At 38.9% G+C, this 20387-nt stretch overlaps 1 protein-coding gene across 2 annotated transcripts in view; it reads right to left on the bottom strand.

Moving 5' to 3' along the window:
- Positions 1–20087, bottom strand: part of LOC142599416 (urea transporter 2-like) — a 310745-nt gene extending 290658 nt beyond the window's left edge. Inside the window, exons 1-2 of one of the 2 annotated variants that reach the window (XM_075739740.1) lie at positions 19994–20087; positions 15546–15669 (exon numbers count right to left, since the gene is read on the bottom strand). The gene's annotated coding sequence lies outside the window, so the exon portion shown is untranslated. The remainder of the gene's footprint in view (positions 1–15545; positions 15670–19993) is intronic. The other variant, XM_075739741.1, reaches the window with a different exon arrangement.
- Between the last annotated feature and the right edge of the window lie 300 nt (positions 20088–20387).

The following is a 20387-nucleotide window of genomic DNA, read 5'->3' as shown; positions in this document are numbered from 1 at the left end:
TGTATAGGCAAGTTTTCTACAGTGAATCTGAGAGAACAAGAGGCATGCTGGGGTTCTTGCTGGGGGCTATCTTGCCCTCCCACATATGCATGCCTCCCACAACGCTCCACGTAGCTGATATGAAAATTAGTACATGAACTCCTGGGTGAACTTTTAAATTGGCCCTGCTTCTTCCTCTCACCTTGGCCAATTCAGACACATTCTTCTTGTTCGAGGATGACTTTCCAGCTATTTTTCACCCTTCTAAAATAAAATTGCATAAATGCATGAAAATGAGTCAGCTGGAAAGGCGCAAAACCTCCCCAGTAACAACAGTTACCAGAATTTGATGGTCCCAGAGCACTAGTTTTCACCGCTTCTGTGTTGGAATTATGCTTTTCATCTATCTGGGATTTAGTAGTGGACTTTTACATAATTTATCGATATTTATGGGAATAAATGGCTCCTTACTGATAACTATTCAGAAAATACAGTTTTAGCCCAAATTAAGAAATCACCTTTTTTTCTTGGTATATTGTTATAGGTGATAGAGATAGGGTTTTGCATCTGTTTTGCATTAGAAGACATTTCTTTGTGTCACAGAATACACTACACATAAAGAATATTCTATATTTCCTACATTTTAGGGCCAAAAGGGATTATTGTTCTTCTCTAGTCTGACCTCCTCCATAAAAAAACCTTGAAATTTTGCATGGTGAGCCCTGAAATCTTGAAATTAAATTGGAGAAGATGAATGAATGCTGTCAGATTTCATGTTAAAAATGGCTTTCCAAATATATATGCACAAAGAGAAGTGCTTATATTAAGTATATTGCACACTGAAAAGGCTGTTAGATAAAAGAATTCTCATTTGATACCATTATTATTATTTCTATAAATACATTAGCAACAAAAGGAGGGCTAAGGAGAATCTCCATCTTTTAATGCATGCAGGGGAAACAGTGACAAAGGCTGAGGAAAAGGCTGAGGTACTTAATGCCTTCTTTGCCTCAGTCTTTAGCAGTAACACCAGTTGTTCTTCGGGTACCCAGCCCCCCGAGCTGGAAGACAGGGACCAGGAGCAGAATGAAGCCCCATAATCCAAGGGGAAATGGTTAGTCCCCTGCTACACCACTTAGACACACACAGGTCTATTCGGCCGGATGAGATCCACCCAAGGGTACTGAGGGAGCTGGTGGAAGTGCTCACCAAGGCACTTTCCATCATTTATCAGCAGTCCTGGCTAACTGGGGAGGTCCCAGTTGACTGAAGGCTAGCAAATGTGATGCCCATCTACAAGAGGGGCCAGAAGTAGGATCTGGGGAACTCCAGGCCTGTCACCTTGGTGCCAGGGAAGGTTATGGAGCAGATCACCTTGAGTGCCATCACCTGGCATGTAAAGGACAAGTAGGTGATCAGGCCCAGTCAGCATGGGTTTATGAAAGGCAGGTCCTGCTTCACTAACTTGATCTCCTTCTATGACAAGGTGACCCACTTAGTGGGTGAAAGAAAGGCTGTGGTTGTTGTCTGCCTAAACTTTAGTAGAATCTTTGACACCATTTTCCAAAGCATTCTCCTGGAGAAACTGGCTGCACATGGCTTGGAGAGGTGCACTCTTTGCTGGGTTAAAAACTGGCTGAATGGCTGGGCCCAAAGAATTGTGGTGAACGGAGTTAAATCCAGTTGGTGGCCGGTCACAAGCGGTGTTCCCCAGGGCTCAGTACTGGGGCCAGTTCTCTTTAATATCTTTATCAATGATCTGGACAAGGGGATTGAGTGCACCCTCAGTAAGTTTGGAAATGACACCAAGTTGTGTGGGAGTGTTGATCTGCTCAAGCGTAGGAAGGCTCTGCAGAGGGATCTGGACAGGCTGGATCAATGGGCCAAGACCAACTGTATGAGGTTCAGCCAGGTTCAGCATCAAGTCCTGACCTTGGGTCACCACAGCCCCAGGCAACCCTACAGGCTGGGAGCAGAGTGGCTGGAAAGCTGCCTGGAGGAAAAAGACCTGGGGGTGCTGGTCAACAGCCGGCTGAACATGAGCTGACAGTGTGCCCAGGTGGCCAAGGTGGCCAACAACATCCTGGCTGGTATCAGGAATGGTGTGGCCAGCAGGACTAGGAAAGTGATCGTCCCCCTGTGCTCGGCACTGGTGAGGCCGCACCTCAAGTGCTGTGTTAAGTTTTGGGCCCCTCACTACCAGAAGGCCATTGAGGTGCTGGAGCGTGTCCAGAGAAGGGCAACGGAGTGGGGAAGGGTCTGGAGCACAAGTCTGATGAGGAGCGGCTGAGGGACCTGGGGGTGTTGAGCCTGGAGAAGAGGAGGCTGAGGGGAGACCCGATGGCTCTCTGCAGCTCCCTGAAAGGAGGGTGTAATGAAGTGAGTGTCCCAAGTAACAAGTGATACAACAAGAGGAAAGGACCTCAGGTTGCACCAGGGGAGGTTTATAATTGATATTAGGAAAAAATTCTGCACCAAAAAGATTGTCAAGCACTGGAATGGGCTGCTCAGGGAAGTGGTTGAGTCACTGTCCCTGGAGGTATTTAAAAAGCCTGTATATGAGGTGTTCAGGGACATGGTCTCGTGGTGGACTTGGCAGTGCTGGGTTAGTGGTTGGATTTGGTGACCTTAAAGTTCTTTTCCAACCAAAAAAATTCTGTGCTTCTGTGATTCAATGATTATTATATAGTGTATACTACAGCACTGCCCCCAGTTGTGCCTTTGTAATAAAAGACAGATTTCCTTTCCCTCTCTCATCCTAACTTTGAAAGTTTGCAAACAAAGACGCTGACCAAGCCAACCTTCACACCCATGGTGAATATCACACATTGCAAATGTTTCCTCTGAAATCCATGTCTGTGTACAGACTGATGCAGACGTGGATGATGCCAGAGAGCTATGTGCCTGTGCCCATACAATCACAATGGTATGGTCAGTGGAAGGGCTTAAGTACTTGCTCATATCTGTGTATACTCTTTTGCACAGAATTCACAAACTATTTCTTTTCCTGAGAGTCAAACAAGGGAAATCCCCTGATTAGCAGAGGTTGTAGCCAGTTCATGTGTCCTCTGAACCGGATAGTGGAAGGCAAGTGCACAGGTCAAGGTGTGAGATGTTGCTTCATGTTTCCTCATCCCAGTATCCCACAGGGACAGGATATAAACTTTATTTTACACACTGAGGAGTCCTGGCATGACACAGATACATTTCTTGTCCCCAAATCAGCTAGCAGCAGAACAACAAGGAAAATGCATGTCTCCATCTCCCAGGGTCACGCTCTTTGCCTGGTGGTCTGTCCTATGAGCAAACAGAAGTACAAATATGCTATTTTCTCTTGTGTGAAGATCTCTGTGTTTAGTTTACTTACACGCAAGGTTTTTCAAATGCACTTAATAGGTATTAACTTGTAGTTCCTTACAACTCTCCAGTGAGATTGCTGAGCAATTATACACATACTTTCTGTTTTCAGAAACTCAGACAGGGACTGCAAGGACTAAATTAACCTAAGATACAGAAATTTCTACCACAACTAATTATCAAATGAAAACTCTCAGTTCAGCAATATTTCTGAAAATAGAGTGCTTGGAAAGCCAACCTAGCATTTCAGTCTATTTATAATATAAACCTTCACTATAGCCAATGTTGTTAAGAGGTTTTTATAGTATATAGCATGAAGTTTTGGTCTTTAATTACTCCTTTAATCTTTGCTGGACTTGTTCCTGAGAACAACTTACACTCCTGCCTTTTACAGGATAAACAGCTTCCAGGACTGCATCAGACTGCCGCAAGGGTCAGAGAGTGCCTTTATTGAACACTGCTCTATTTCACCCTAAATCCTGACTGATCTGTTTTTGTTTAGTGGATCTGTAATGAATATACCTAATTAACAAATGACGACCGAATTATTTTATTTTTTTTTTCAGAGTAAGAGAATTTATACAAGTCTTCATTTGTTTCATGTGGCTCCTCTTCCATCTGGAAGGGTCAGCTGTTTGTAGGGATGTTAAATCCCTGTATGTTAATATGAGCATTATGTTAAATAATGTTAAATATATGTTAATATAGGGATGATGTTAAATCTAAAAAATGTACTGATGCTGTCCATTTCTGTTGTCTGCTCATAGAATTACACCATTTTTCTTTTTTATTACACTTTCAGGTCGTATCCAGGGGTCAAGATGGCACTTTGATTCTTGTTACAAACTCACAAGGGGTCCTCAAAGACAAGGTATCTTCTCTGCTGTCCTGCATTATGACAGAGAGTGACATTGTTTGACAATGACATGCTGTGTTCCCAAGTTCTGGAAACACGGAGAAGGAACAACCCTACTGTTTTCTGGATACTATTGAAAAGTGTCTTGAGGTACTGGATAATGGGAGAATGACCCGCTGTTGGAATTATAAGTCTCTGTGTCAGGATAGAACTCTTTTATTCACCAGATATCCCCAGATCATCCTTAAGAGAAGATAAACATTAAAGGAAAATGGAGTATTTACTACTGCATGTTTTTGACATTTGATTCAGAAACAGATGTCCCAGGTGTCAATTGTCCACATCTTTGATCCCTCCATCTCAGCTTCCATTCTCAAGCAAAGTGTGTATGACTTTCCTCATGGAAGAGGATCTTGATCTGGAGATATACGTCCTTACAGACCTAACCTCTCCTTGGTATTCGAATTCAAAACTCTCCTCATTCAGGAAGATTTCTCAGGGCATCAGAAATGCAAATGACTCTTGAACACAATAAATTAGAGATGTCTCCTTCCCCACAACATAATTGTTGGAAATTCATTCACCCATTGGAATGAAGTAAGTTTTTTCTTGCCAGAGAGAGATTCAATCATTCGTACATAACTTTTGTTTTCCCAGAAATCTCAATTTTATATACACTGATGGCTGACCTGTATTCATGCATGCAAGAGAGACTATATGCATGTGGTTAGTTCTTAATTCTTGGACAAATTTCTTGGACGTAACTGTAGCTGGATAAGGATTTGACAGCTTTCTGGAGTGCTGACACTTCACCCTGTTTTGATCAACATCTGCCTGGTGTAATTTTATTGCGCAACACTGGAGAGTTACTGATTGGTCACCAAAGGCATATGGACCACATCAGTTCCCAACGTTAAACTGGATTAAGATTTTCAATGGTGCATGGTCACTGCATTGATTTTCTGGAACATGCTAAATTTCATAGGAGAAGAAGAGAGGAAGGATTTTCTATAAATGTTTAAATAAGTTGTGAAGCAGTAATAAGAGTTTCTTACTGAGAGGTGGCATATGATAAAAGGAAGGAAGGTAAGATTGAGGGGAACATTGGTGACGTTACTCCATAAGAAGCTGTGGACTGTAGCTGAAGGACTTTGGACTATGACTAGGAAAAAGAAGAAAAGGAGAAAGAGGAAGTGTGCCAGAGGAAATAAAAGCAGAAATGTAAGGCATGGAAGGATATACCACAAAAGCGTATGTTCATGATTCATAGGTTAATTGATTGGCTTAACAGCAGTGAAGGCAAAAACTGGCTGAACCATGAGAACGAGGAGACCAGACTTACTAATGCAGTCATTGTGCAGTGGTATTCCTCAGACTACACAAACCCACAAGAGTCCTGAAAGTGTATGGCAAATGGTCAGTGCAACTGCACCGAACAGTAAACCACACCATGTTTATCTCATACAGCTGCACAAGTTGCGGGTGATCAGATTATTTTAGTTGCTGGGGGTGACTGAGTTCATGCATGATTTGTGTGTTCGTTCAAATGGGTTTTTAACTCCAAGGATAGTCTTCTCCACAGACCTATCTGAATTGTTGTTACTGATAATTTGTGTAGCTACTTTTATTCTCAGAAATCGTTTGCAAGCTACCATTAATTTCTGAATATTGATTTATTCATAAACATTCAATAAGCAGCTTTGACGAACAGTTTCTGCACTGTGAGGTATTCATGAATGGCATCTACTCATCATGGAATGTACATTACACGTCATGTTTTACTTCGGTCATATGGTATTGCTCCTGTCCCTGGACTGGTCAGTTAAAATATATCTAGTGACTGGATGACTGAAGTATAATGGCCAATCTTGAATCATGAATGACATAAATATTCAGAAAAGCTTCATTTGTGGAACACAAGGGACCTGAAAACAGATTCAGAAGCAGGCTGTAGTCATTCATATACTCATGAATAACCTTACAAGACCTCAGAGGAGCAGAGAAGTAAATCCACATATTAATTTGTGCCTAACCTCATTTTGTTATTCCAAGGGCTCTAATCCAACCCAGAGGGAGAGCAGAATTTACATGACAGTCATTAGAAAAAATGCATAAACAGCCTTTGAAACAGAGATGAACACACAGATCTATCTCCTTTCCAAAGCAAGCATCTGCCATGCTAGATTTGGGAGCTCTACAGTCAGTTGATGTCTCTCTCAGACTCAGAAAAATCTTGGGTTATTATAAGCTTCACTGTTTCTACAAAAAAGTGGTAAACTTACTGTAGCATGATCTCGTGTCTGTTGAGCTCCCTGTAGGAGCCAAGGAGTCTGGTTTGAATCTGTTCAGGTAAAAGTGAACTCAAACCCAGGCTTCACGTGGAGCCATGTGCTCCAACAACTAGGACTGCTAGCTTCATTTATAAAGGTTGTGCAGCATCAACAGCTTTTCTTCCTTTACCTGCCTTTTAAAGATTAGCTACAGAAAGAAAGGACTCAGGCATGAGAAAGCATTACTGTGCATTAGAACACCTGCAGAAAGAGAAAATTAGATGCGGGGAAGATTTTTTTTTCCTTTTTTTCCTAAAAAAAGGTCATTGATGGAGGTCAGATTTATCCAATATTAGCTGGCAGTTCAGATAAAGTTTTCAGAGTTGAAATTTTGACTCTGTTCTGAGGAAAGGCACAACTCAGTATAATTGAGCAGGTTCTATCAAAAGAAAGTGGTACAGTCAGGGATATAGTCAGCATTCAGCAGACTGCAAATTATGTCTCTATCTAGATGCCTATGAGAAATAGCAGTACACATAATCAGATCCTTAAAAATCAAAGTCCTACCAAAGGGAAGAAATCCAGACCTGTAATATGCAGTCATCTGTTGTATTATTTCCAGAACTTTTCTTTGTCTCATCAGAGGCAATTGGAATGCTAACTTTCTTATCAAATTATGAAATATATATAAACACACACACCCCCCACACCCCCCCCCAAACCAAACCAAACCAAAACCAAAACCCCAAAAACCCCAGTCATGACAGCACTGTTAGGGCCAAACTTCCCAAGGGTTGTGATGATAAGATTGTGATAAGGATATCAAGAAAAGAAATATTCTAAACTAACGAGATTAAACAGGGTGAGATCATCCATTGATGAATTTATCCCATGACCAAGAACAATGTAATAGCATTAATGATGAGGATTTTTGATCATAATAATATTTGGGCTGATGCCTGAGAGAAAGTTCAGTGGTCACAACAACTGCAGCAAGTCCCATGTGTAAAGACAACATAATAATGCTTAATTGGCAAAATGCCTTGTTGTGAAGAGAAACCTTTTCTATCATTTTTGGGAAAGCTCTGCAGAATTTAATAGACAAATATAATCTTTCTTTCATTTTTATTTCTACTTTCTAACTGGTCCAACTAGATGCAATGGCAGCACTATATCCATGGCAAAGTTTTTTATACAGCTAAAGCATCCTCCCAAGTAATCTTATTTGCTACTGGATGTAATATGTAGCACATTTAACGAGGAGGCAGATCTTTGTTATATTCTTCCTTTGGCCATAGGGATGATCTTTCCCTCGGGGGGTTTTATATCAACATGTCATGGGCTTTTTCCTCTTACTCTGCTAGCTTAGTTTGGAAACTGTAAGGCTTAGGTCTTAGGAGGACTTTGAGCATCTTCCTTTACCCTAGCTTGGTGAGACTAGCACACACTTGGTCACTTGAGGACATTTCCAGGAGAAATTCCTTGGGGAACACCTAAAGGCGATGTGTTACAGAGAGGTCTGTTGTGATCAGGGCTATGCTGGTCTCAGGCTGAAATTCATCTCATCTAGGTGTGAGCTGGTCACCCTAGGTCCTCCTTGTGGTTAGTGAAGAGAAATAGGGTATTCTGTAAAAATTAATTTCACTAACATCACAAGATTAATTTTGGATTATATGAAATCTCTTTTAAAACCTCTCTCTTTTTCATGATAGAGAGAAAACAGAGGGACTAGTTCAAGAAGCCAACTATATTTATTCAGGTGATAATGAAGGACTGTTCTATATTATGACTTGCCTCTTTTTGCCCAATATGCTGGGTAGACTGGATCAATGTGATTGCTATTGTTAGTGAAACTATAGGGGTTTTATGAGAAAGAAAAAAGAAAAGAAAAAAAGAAAACCCGTTATATTTCTGATTGCAAAATCTTTTTGGGGTCTCTGTGAAATGAGGCATTCTCATAAAAGCTCCTTATTTGATAAGAAAATCACTCCTTTTGCTTCAGAAAAAGAACAATTGAGCAAAATTTTATTAACTTACTGTAATTCTAAAATAGTCTTATAAATATTGGCCAGCTGAACTCAGAGGGATCCTGTAATGTAGTTCTATTTTATATATGGGGAAACACAGACATACAGTGATGACATTGTGAGCACTGTGAAATAATTGGTAATAATTATTAAAAAGATCTTCTACAGGGCCTCATCAGTTAGAAGGCCATCAACATGAAAATATAGCTAGATGCTCTCCAAAAGCAAGATAAAATACACAGTTTTAATGGAATTCATTCAACAAAAAAAGGCACTGTTACAGGTAGCAGTCCGAAAGTGTGTAGAACTACATAGACAGTAAAAGGAAAAAAAAAAATAAAAAAATCCTGGCAATTATGTGCTTTGAAGTTTTCCACATAGCTAGGCTTTCATAAAGAGAGGCCACGCACACACTCTGTTGAACCCAAATGGCTTGTTTGAAACAACTCACATACAGAGAGCTTTCAGGGAACGGGTTTGACTATTTTCAAGATTATATTTATGTTTATATTCCTTACATGTGCATAAAATTCTACAACTTTTTTATTGGCTTTGCTTGATTTAGATCAAACCTAGTTCTTCAAATAATTAACATTTTTACAGCTCAAAAATCCCATATAGGTACTTGTTTTCAGCTGAATTTCAGCCTAATCATATCTAAAATAATCTTAATAACAATCTTAAAGTATTTGTCAACTCTATCATCCATTAACTTTTTATGGTATGCAAACACTTCATGTTTTACTGACATATTCCAAAAACATGTACAGAGGGACCAAATAGGCATGAGAGCAAGGGAGTTATCCTTAATTTGTAATTTCCTGTTTTGGTAAATTATACCTGCTCTGCATCTTTATGACCTCCTTCCATCTTGAAATGTTACTATGTTACTTTTCTGTTTAACTTATGCACTTTGAATGTTGTAAAAACTACCCTAAAAGTCAATAAAAATGCAATAACATGGTGTCAATCAAAAGCATTGGAGCAGTCTCTATTGAGCAAACAATTGGAAAGCTAGAGCCAAAATGCAATTGCACCATGTTGCAATTGATTAAAGATATGAATCAGAAAATTAAAAGTTTTTTTCCAGTTTTAGTTATTACCAGTTGCTTAATTTATAGAGCAGTTACTTTGATCCTATCTAGAGTCCTGGAAAGAGGTTACCAGCACAAGCAGAGATACTGTCTTGTATCGTGTACAGTGTACTGTCTTCCACTAATACGGATTACCCATGGTCATCCTAAATGCCAATCCTTAAGCAATTGTTGCCACACTGTAAGTCCACTTCTATTCTACTTATGTGGATACTTAGATAAAAACTTCATCCTTTTTTTTTTTTTTTTCATCAGGAACAGGAAAACAGTTTTATAAAGGTCCATCCAGCTCAACATCCCATACCTGACAGTGCCCTGCAGCAAAGCCCCAGACTATCGTAACAAGGGAAGTGTAAAGTCATCTTTCCCCAGTGTGATCTCAGTGATGTGGCTTGGGGACCTCTTGACCCAGCACTGCACACCTTTGTCTTCTTTAACAGTCTTTGCTGGATTTTTCTCCCCTGCACTTGTTTAATCACTCCTTGAACCCAGTCTAGATTACATGTCAGCTTCCAGGCAGATAACCGGGGGAGGTTGTGCTGATTTCAGCCTCTGTTGTAACTTCATATTTGAAGATAAAATTTCTTGCAGGGCCACTGGAATGGATCAAAAGTTGAGCAGAGAGGAAGCCATTGCCTCAGCGATGGGGATGGGCACATCTAAGAAAAGAGATTCTGTAATTTCAAGGCCAGTGTGGGTATTTTTTTTCTGCTCTATCCAATTTTGATATATGCCTGGGAGTAAAATATCTTCTTCAGGAATCCAGACTTCCTTTTGGTAAATATGGCAATTTGCTTCTAAGCTCATTTTACGCACAGCAGATAAATAAGCAATCATAAACTATGTCATCATAAATAAAAGCTTTATTGAGCTCAGGCAATGAAAACCAATCAATAGAGGACACTCATCCCCAGTGAAAGCAACAGCTAATGCTCTGCGGTTCCTGGTGGATACTTTGTCATTGTATTTTAAAACCACAAGAAATTCCCTGTGTCATCAGCAATGACCACTTTATTGCTGGTGAATTAGGAAATGAGCAGGGCTAAAGGTGCATTTGAATTCCACAGACTTATTCATTTAGCACACCTTCCAATGCAGGAGATCACCTGGTTATCTCATGGGCTTGGATGGGTGCAGAAAAAGAAAATTGGGCTCTTTCTTGACTTTCAACTTACACAGATACCAGGGAATGGTATTTTCTGCTCTTCCAATGACAGTGAGGCAAATGAAGGTTGATTATCAGTGAAAAACAAAGGACTGAGCTGATCAGCTGTCACACATTTATGTCTATTCGTCTGGTTGTTTCAGTCAAAAATCCAAAACCAAAACAAAACTTCTGTAATTTTTCCAGAAGTTTTACACTTCCTAACATTTCCTAGATTGAATATATCCCTTTTTTAACAAGCAAAATTCTCTGATTCAAATAGTTCTACTGATTTTTTATTAGACAAGGTTTTTGAAAATGAATGGCTCCAATTTGAAATGAATACTGTTATTTATATCTAAAAAAGCTATATTATTCAACTTGGAAAACTATATACACACCCCACCCCAAGTATTTTTTATATCATGGATTATTTTTAATGAATCAGAAATTTTAACAAACTGAAAACCATCTATGCTAATTTTACATTTCTACTGTTTATCCCATGATGAATACTGTGCTGACTACCATGAGATGCATTAAATCAGATGCATTTAGTCTAAAAAGTGATCAAACTTCATTTAAACAATGCAATTTCTTTTGAAAGTATTAAAGGGAAGAAGAACAATTTCAAATCATTCATTTCTCTCCTGCTTAATGAATTATTGATTTGTGCTTTCTTTTGAATGATAGTGCTCTGATGTGATAAACATTGATTTGAATCTTTATACAAATGTTGTATATAATCAGCACATTAGGGCAACAGAATATTACATACCAAGATAGACCTGAAAGGATGGAACAAAACTAAAAAACATTATTAGGTGCTACAATGATGTGCACATGTGTGTGAGGGCACATATGTAAAACAGCAAATGGAAATGAAAGTAATACATCCAGGGGAATGATAACGATGAAGAATTATAGAAAGTTTATATTTGTGTTAACACCGAACAAGGAACCTTGGAAATGAAAAATAATTACTTTCTACTACTAGTAATTATTCTAACTTGACATTTCTTGCAACCACGAGTGCCTAGCTGTCACCAGTTAAAAGGGAGAGCTCTCTTACACCCTGCTCATGTTCAGAGGCTTTAGCTTCATGCACAGCTATTCATACCAATGGGAACTACACAGTCAAAAGACAAAAGAAAAGTGCTGAGAGCAGTAAACACATAGATAATCCTGTCCACCAAACAATTTTGCATTTCCTTTATGCACCATTTATCTCAGACAAAAAAGCTGCTGAGAGATTTACGTCAAAGTGATTTCCACAGCTCAGCTGCTCAAGGCTGGGGAGATGATTGAAGCGCTGAGCTACACTTTCCCGGGGACCTGTGCATACCCCTCTCCTGCCATGCCTGGAGGTGGGAGATCTTGCATGCTCTCTCTCGGAGTTCATTTTTAGTATCAGCTGGGTGGTTTTTGGCAGCCTGGATGAGGGGAAAGAGCCTGTGCTTACTGAGACGTGAATGGACAATTGTCTTTTTTTTTCCCTTGGGCAGCAATAGGACCCCAGCACTGGTTATCGTTCCTTTGGGCTGTCATGCCCATAGTGGGCAGGCTGAAAGGTGTTCCACCATCCTTCTCCTGAGCCTTCTTCAAAGAAGGGAGCACCCCTCTCACAGCCATGGGGAAAAAAAAAAAAGTGCTTAGGGCACACACAGGACCAAAAAAGCCAGATTGTTCATAACACAAACCAAAACATCCATATTGCATTCGAAAACACTCATGCTTGTCATACAAAAATCCTCAAATGAGTATGGCTGCACTGGGACAACAAGTGCTCATGCTATCATACGCATTCACAGCGAATTAGACTTGCAACTAATGACCTGTAACAATTATGCACCAGGGCTACATTGAGATTTTGCCTAGATGGCTACAAAGGGTGAGTAAAAAATATCACCATTCAGGGACTAACCAGATCCAAGCATGTAAGCTCAGACCAACAGATACAAAGAGGAGCCAGGGAGACATGGAAGCTGGGCTCCTTTCTCTAATGTCATAACTAGCACACTGAATACAGTTGAGAGGGTGTTGCCATTTATTCTGTTGTAGACCAACATCAGGATACGATCCCTTAGAGTAGGAAACAATCCAGTTTTCATGTGAGCATCACCACGTAGGCAACATTGGCCAGCTTACTATAAAACCCAGGCTCAACGATGTACCTGTAGGTAGAACCTAACATAGTTTAATCAGGGTAGGCAAGGTGTGTACAGATAAAGATATTTAAATCAATTTGTATAGCAAATGATATCACACTTTTTTTTTTTTTCCCCCATATACATGCTTTTGGCACGGCCCCACTCTTTTGAAGCATTCGTCCAGACTCAATAGATTCAATAGAATGAGATGCTCCTGATAATTTTGCTTGTGACTCTTTGCCAGGAGTAGGTGCTTAATGCAGAGTTGAAACCTTAGCTGCTTCTAGTCTCACCAGATTCAGGTATCACATTTCTGTCACTCAATAAAAACGAATTCTCCATTCCAGGGAAATATTTCTAGTATTAATTTAGAGAATGAATCACTTTTTTGTGGTTATCAGTAAAAAACCCCCCCAAAAGTCCATTTAAAACCTATTAGCAAGCACAAGAAGGCTGAAGTAGGCATAATTCACGTAATTTTTTTTCCCCTTTCCACATATTTAACAGTGTTTTGGAACATGATGCATAACATACACAGCTCTGATTGTCCAGAGGTAAATCAACATCCTACACCAATGGTCTTACATATGGACTAGGAATATGAAACTTGAGACTTCAGTTTGCAAATAAATGGGAAAAAAAATAGATCACAGGGTTGAATACTTGTAATCATTACGGCATTTGCATTATGACAAACTAAAAACTGGTATTCTAGGTTACGAACAGTGCTATGAAGCTGGTATTCTACACTGCGTATTGCAAACTCATTTAAAATGTACTCTTCCACGACATGATGAGAACACAAATTATAATTAGAAAAGTAACCCAAGCAGAAAATTAGTCTGGAAGACTAGTCTGAGTGTGCTCCTGCAGACAAAGCCATCCTGTGTCTTAACTTTACTGTCTTAGTATAGCGACAGATAGATGCAGAAGATAAAGACAAGGACAGATTTGAAAAAAAAGAAGAAAAAAAGGCTTTGCAAGTGTGATCTGTAGTGTTTGAGTGAGTCATGCAAATATGCACAAAGAGAAGCCCCACCAGATCACGTCTTTAAAGAGTTACTCACAACACAGGCTGTTACAGCTGCAATGTATGGGTCTATACCTGGATTTTTGTTCCCATAATCCTATTCATAGGCAAAAATCCTCATTTATGAGCACAGATAAGGTCTGCTGACCCCATCCTGAACCCAGAGCCCACTTGCATAAGTAAATGTACCCAACGCTCATAACCAACAAAGGGTTAGCTATAAAGGTAGTGATCTGAGAAAAAACGTGGTTCAAAATTGCATTCTGAAACAAATGTACCAAAAAAGAAAAAAAAGTCAAAAAGTGCTTTCTACCACTAAATGATAAATAAAATAAATGATCTTGAGAAACCTGTAAGCAAGCAAGACACATGTCTGAAAACATTTGCATTTGAGTTTTTCTCTTCTGGAAAGGTTTTGTGGGGTTTGAAAGAAAAGCCAAGTAGTTCTGTGCAAGTCACTTGGTATCTCTGCACTTTATCTAGAGAGACTGAAACAAACCCATTGATTGGAAAATTATACCTACCTTTCAGGTGTCTCTTCTTGTGGAAAGGGGACCTGTATACTACACAGTGGTTACATTGCACTCAAAGGAAAGGGTCACAATTTTCTATTAAATCTTCTTTGCTTTTTCTGTAAGGGTTGGTTTTCTTGAGGTAACTGATACTACTTCATTGTAAGGTCATCCATGACTTCCCAGCACTTTACAGGATTTTTCCATATTTAGAAAAAGATAAAAAGGAAACCAAAAATCCTACAGAAGCTAGGAACTTTATCAACAGTCACTGTGAAAAAAAAGTTATGCTCTGCTATAAGGGACTATATTTTAGCAAAAACTGCAATGCTTCGTGAGTCTGAAGCTAGGTGCCTACCTAACATACAAGATTTAAAAAAAAAAAAAAAAAAAAAAAAAAAGAAAAGAGAATTAAGACATGAAAGGCCTTATTTTCTCCAGAGGTGACCTCCATCCATGCCTTTTGGTGCATGCAGCACCAGTCAGGACTTCAGTGAAACAGGCATTTGTTAGAAAGGTGTGTAAAAGGTTGCAGAAGAACACACAACAGCCCCTGTTGTACACTGAGTCCACCTCTTCTCAGTTTCCATCAATGACTTGGGGAATTTATCACAGCTGTTGCAGGCGTTTCCCAGAATATTTACCCTGAATACTCCTTCAATTTCAAGTGTGACAGCACAATCCAGAAATTTGGTGCACTCCAGCATCGGCTTTTCCCTGGCTGTGGGCTGCTGTCCTGAACCCTTTCTGCTTCCATGTCTCACCCACCTCTAGCGGTACAGAGATTGAAAGTCTCCCTCTGAGCACAGTTCTTACCCTGGATATTTTCAATACCCATTTTTAGTTCATTTATGCTGAACTAAACAAAACAAGAGGAACAGGGGCTGTGAGAGAAGAAACATTGCCAGGAAAGAGTTGCCCTTCTGGTATTTTTGGGACAAACACTACTTGAAGTTTAGGGGGACATATAAAGACATTAAAACACATTCAACCTGACTCAGACTTAGACCCAAATACATCATCTTGATTCTGCAAGAATCCAGATTATCTACAGCATCTCCTGCTGGTCACTGGGGCTCTGCCACGTTTATCTAATGAGTACATTTTATTTTGATCTCCTACTCACAGGCTAGTCGACACTCACAGGCATCTCACTTCAATGATGAAATGATGTGGAGATTCAGCCAGTGGTTGGTGACAGAGATAAGAAATCCAAACCAGAACAAAGCTCCAGGAAGAGTTGCTTGGACCTAAATGAAAGAGCAGATTGATTAGGGATAGTTGCTCATCTCATTTTTAAGCTGAGGTGCATTAAGTTTATTTATTTCACATTAGTTCTTATGCCTTTTTTTTTTTTTTTTTAATTATTTTTTTCTGCATCCCACATGTCCAAGAGCTTGGGAAAAGAGAATTATAAATTCACATACAATGCATGGTCTGAAACAAGGTGAATATATGACTTCCCCAGGAACAATGTTTAATACAGGTTTCAATACCATGCTTCTGTTCATTTAGAGGTGATTTAAAATCATGTCTAGAGTAAGCAGGTGTTTATGAATTGTTGTTCAGGGTACAGATTTTTCCTGAATCAGACTGTAGAAGAAACCAAAAGTTTCCAAAAGCAAAAGCAAAAATTAAAGTAATAGCTTATTATTGAAAAGCACATAAACACCTTTGCGGCCAAAGCTCCTCTTTTAAACTTCCTCACTGGGACATGTGTTGCTAATTTGCAGTACCCATTTTGAAAACTTTAGGTATAGTATTTTTTCGTCTTCAAAATGTCAAAAACATTTATAAAAGGGAAGCACTTTCCATAAAGAAAAATTTGGGAAAGGAACACAAATTCCTTTTACTGCTTGTCAGAGACTTCACATGGGTTTTAGTTTTGATGAAAAGAAAACAGGACACAATCATCAAAAATAAAACCAGCAACAATGATGTAGAAGATTCGAGCAACTGAAAGTTTTATTTTTGATTACTGATTCCTGATTTTTTATTCCTCCCCTAAATATTTTCAGAGAAATGTGTTCTGGAAAGTAGCTATATATTATAAGCTAATTTAATTTTAAAACTCTGGTTTGGTGACATTTACAGGATATTTAACACTCTCCAAAACTGTGATGATATTTATATTCCTGGATATAGTTTTAGGAACCTAATTTCAAGTTTAAAAATACTGACTCATAAGCTTCTCAAGATGTGTGAGAAATGTCCTTTAGAACATGCATAAGATGACAAGAATAAAAGTGTTGGGCTAAAAACCTGGTTGGAGAAATAAAAACCCACCAGGAAAACTGTTAATCTGCTCATGTAAAACTGCACTCATGTTGCAGCCTGCAACCTCTTAATATAAGGTTTCTAACCAAAGGGTGTTGGGCTCTACTCACTAAGTCCAGCTTAGTAAGTCCTCAGTAAGTCCAACTTGGGGATCTATATGCTATGAAGTATCCAACAGGAGGGGAAACTTGGTTATTAAAACTTTATTATTGAACTAGGCAATAACACTTTCTGAAAGTCCAGTGTTTCTATTTAGTGGAGTTCCCTGAGTTCAAGAAGCAGGATATGTATTCCCTGTTAAAAGGATTTTCTATGTTGGTAGCTTTCAGAATACCTGGTGCTTGTCATACAGACCTGGATTCAGAAAATAACACAATAACTGTTTTTATTATGAACAAAAATCCCAAAGAAAACCCAAACAAAAATACTTTTGGTATTCATTATAGTGGTTGCAAGAAAACAAATAATATTGAAGCAGCAGCCCTTACAGTTATGCTAGCAGAGGGCAAGGCAGACCCAAAGCTGTTCTTTGTCAAAAAATTATGTCATGTTCTGAATTTCTTTCCAGGATTTTAGAAGCTATTGGGTTAGTCAGTAGTTTTCTGAAAGCTTGAAAAATCACACTACAATTTTTTTTTTTTTGGCAAATTTTCCATCACTTGGTTGGATTGAAGAAATTAGAAATGTTCTGCTTTCCTGGGTCTTTTCATCACCTCCTCCTTTCCACCCTCCTACAGATTAAAAATGGTATGATATGGCAAGACTGGCCAGAAGAAAGAATATGCAGAAGCATGCCTTAGAGCCTCAGGCTTTCAAACTCCAAAAGACAGGGATGAAAGCTCCAGACACACGTGCAGCCATGCTGTTAGAAGGTGTAGACCCAAGATTACACATAATGTCCAGTTGAGAAATCTTCCCTTAAATTTGAAACTCACAGGCTGCTCCCCTGTGCCTCCTCCCTTGCTGCCTAACTCCTCCACTTTTAATTAATGATTCTATTACGTACCTCCATTGCAATATAAGACCCTGTTCAGGCAGTATGCAGGAATACTTTGAAGGAGCCCTCCAGACAAACGAGAACTGTGATTACTCTTTTCATGTCGAGACTTCTTTAAAAAAGTATATGGACATAGAGAGAGGTCACAGCAGACTTCTTGAGTGAAATCTGTACCTGCATTAGTGCTCTTCAGCAACTGAAATAGGTTGAAGACGAATAAGTATAGCAAAAGCTCAGACTAATTTTTTACTTCACAGTATACCCTTTCCTATCTGACCTATAAGCACAGTTCCTGTAGTGCTTTATCCCTGGGGACCGTTCAGGAGTCCCAGCAATTTACCAATGGTCAGAATCCTACATACAGATATAGGCATTACTCTTTAATTGTGATCCCTTTAATGATTTGCTGTGCCCTTAATAATTTGTTTCAACTTCCAGTCAGCCCTGAACTGGTCAGGCAGTTGGACTAAATGATCGCTGTAGGTCTCTTCCAACTGAAATTTCTATTCTGTTCTGTTCTGTTCTGTTCTATTCTATTCTATTCTACTCACATTCCACTCCATTCAAATTGCTAGCCCCAGACTCAGATCGTTGTCTTATCAAGAGTTTTCCCTCACTGATGTACAGAAACATGTCTTCCTGTGGAGCTCCCTGCCTTGCAGGACAGTTCTGGGAATACAGCTGTAAGAGTGAGATGTTATGAAGTTGGAGGCAAGGTACCCCAGCCTGACCTGAGAGGTTTTCTTGACCTCCATCTGATTTTTCCCCTTATCTCCATCTCCTGTACTGACATAGAGATCTTGCTACATCGTTTCTGTCCCTGACGAATATCAGTAGACTTCTATTTACTGATTGTCTTATCTCTGCCACAGCCTCATTAACTCGATACACCCTGTAAGTTTTCTTCCTTCCCTAGACCCACAAAAATTTCTCAAGACAGTATGTGCCAATACGGTGACCAGGTGTGGCTGAAATGGCCCAGAGATATAGGAAAAGATCAGTTCTCTGGTCTGCAACACAATGTTATATCAAGCTGCATTACTCAGAAGTAAATTTCCTTTCGCTTTACTGCATGGCAAACTGATTGCTTAAAGCTAAGCCATTTTTCTGAAAGAAAGAGAGAGAAGCATATCTGTAAATTGTTTTACTCTGCTTGTTTGGTAGTCACCATTGTGAATCAGACACTGTAGCAGATACAGGCGTTTAATTTACGCTGAAAACCAAAGCATCATGACTGCGGCTGTAACAGCCACCTGTCCGACTCATGGAGGGAACGTAGGGGAATCTATAACACCATTCATCACTGGATTACCACAATCAATGCAAACTGAATGACCAAATGCTTTCTTTCTAGTCTCTTTCACTTCCTGTTTTATTTTATTTTCTTATATTATTTTAGGTCAGTACTCGTGTGCAAGAGCCAAAGAAATAAAACATCCTTACTGAGATGTGAAAGGGGAGAGAGAAGAGTGAAAAGAAAGAGGGAGAAATATTTCTACGGCTGGTTTGTATTGCACTAGTTTCCAGCGTGTTGCAAATCTACTGGTGTCCCTTTAAGAATACTCTTATCTTAGTTTATAAAAGCTACCGGCATTAAAACTACAGTAATTAACATGTTCATAATGTAAATGCTAATCATTTAACATGTCAAGCATCTTCATCCCCTACTGAATCAATATGAATTATTAAGACAGACTCTTTAAGACCTTTAAAATCAACTCTCAAAGCATGCACTAAACAACCACACCGTTGGCATACGGGAGCACCAAGTTAGAAATTCATGTGTTAGACTGTCTGACACACTCGTCCTCTTTGATGGGAAAAAACAAAGCCAAAAAAAATCCCCTAAAAATCTTATATTCAGAACTGCATAATCTGCATGCATAAGTGAAATTACTTTTTTTTCCTCAGAAATTTTATAATTTTTTTAAATATAAACTTTACAGAGGGAAAAAAAAAAAGAAAAATAATTTATTCAGATTATGGAAGAAGTTTTTCTGTAACGAAGTTGTATGACAATCAACAATGCTCTTGAAGCAATAATTATATAAAGATGATAATAAATAAATCTAATAAAGTAAAACCTAAAGTTTCTAGCTTTTAAATAGTTTTTGTCAAGATTGTTATTGGTCATGAAGAAAGCTGTATATGCATTTGGAAATTTATTTTAAATATTATAAATAAAGATTAGCTCTTAAAATCAAGGTTATTCCCATGTTTATTGTAGAAAAGGCAAGAAAAAGATTTATATTCAAACATCTCCAAATTAGACACAAAATTATTAGATGGATGCATCCTACCTGATGGCCAGCTCATGAAGCTACGAGAAAGAGTCATGAAGTCTCTTTTGCGTATATATATATTTATGTAGAGACAGCCAAATGTCTGCATCAAATGACTATTTCCTGGTCAACAAATCGAAAGAAGATGGCTGATAAGTGTTTTTTTTCTTACAGATACAAAATAAATGAAGTTTTCCAATCAGATACAAAACCTATCACGTAAACAGTGGGTCTCAAATACTTTTCCATCAAATTGCACAACGCTTGTGTTAACATCTTGTTCTACATGAACAAGCAGATAACAGAATGGATGCTAGTAGGCCAGAGGTAGTTCTTGCTTTGGGAAAATCTTTTGCACCCATGAAGTTAATTGATAGCCATTTTTCATGATACTATGGCTCTTCACAACAGC

The sequence above is a fragment of the Balearica regulorum genome, chromosome Z (genome assembly GCF_011004875.1).
Source record: "Balearica regulorum gibbericeps isolate bBalReg1 chromosome Z, bBalReg1.pri, whole genome shotgun sequence".
Lineage (NCBI taxonomy): Eukaryota > Metazoa > Chordata > Aves > Gruiformes > Gruidae > Balearica > Balearica regulorum.
Note: the sequence above shows the minus strand (reverse complement) of the source record. Positions and strands in the feature narration are given on the sequence as shown.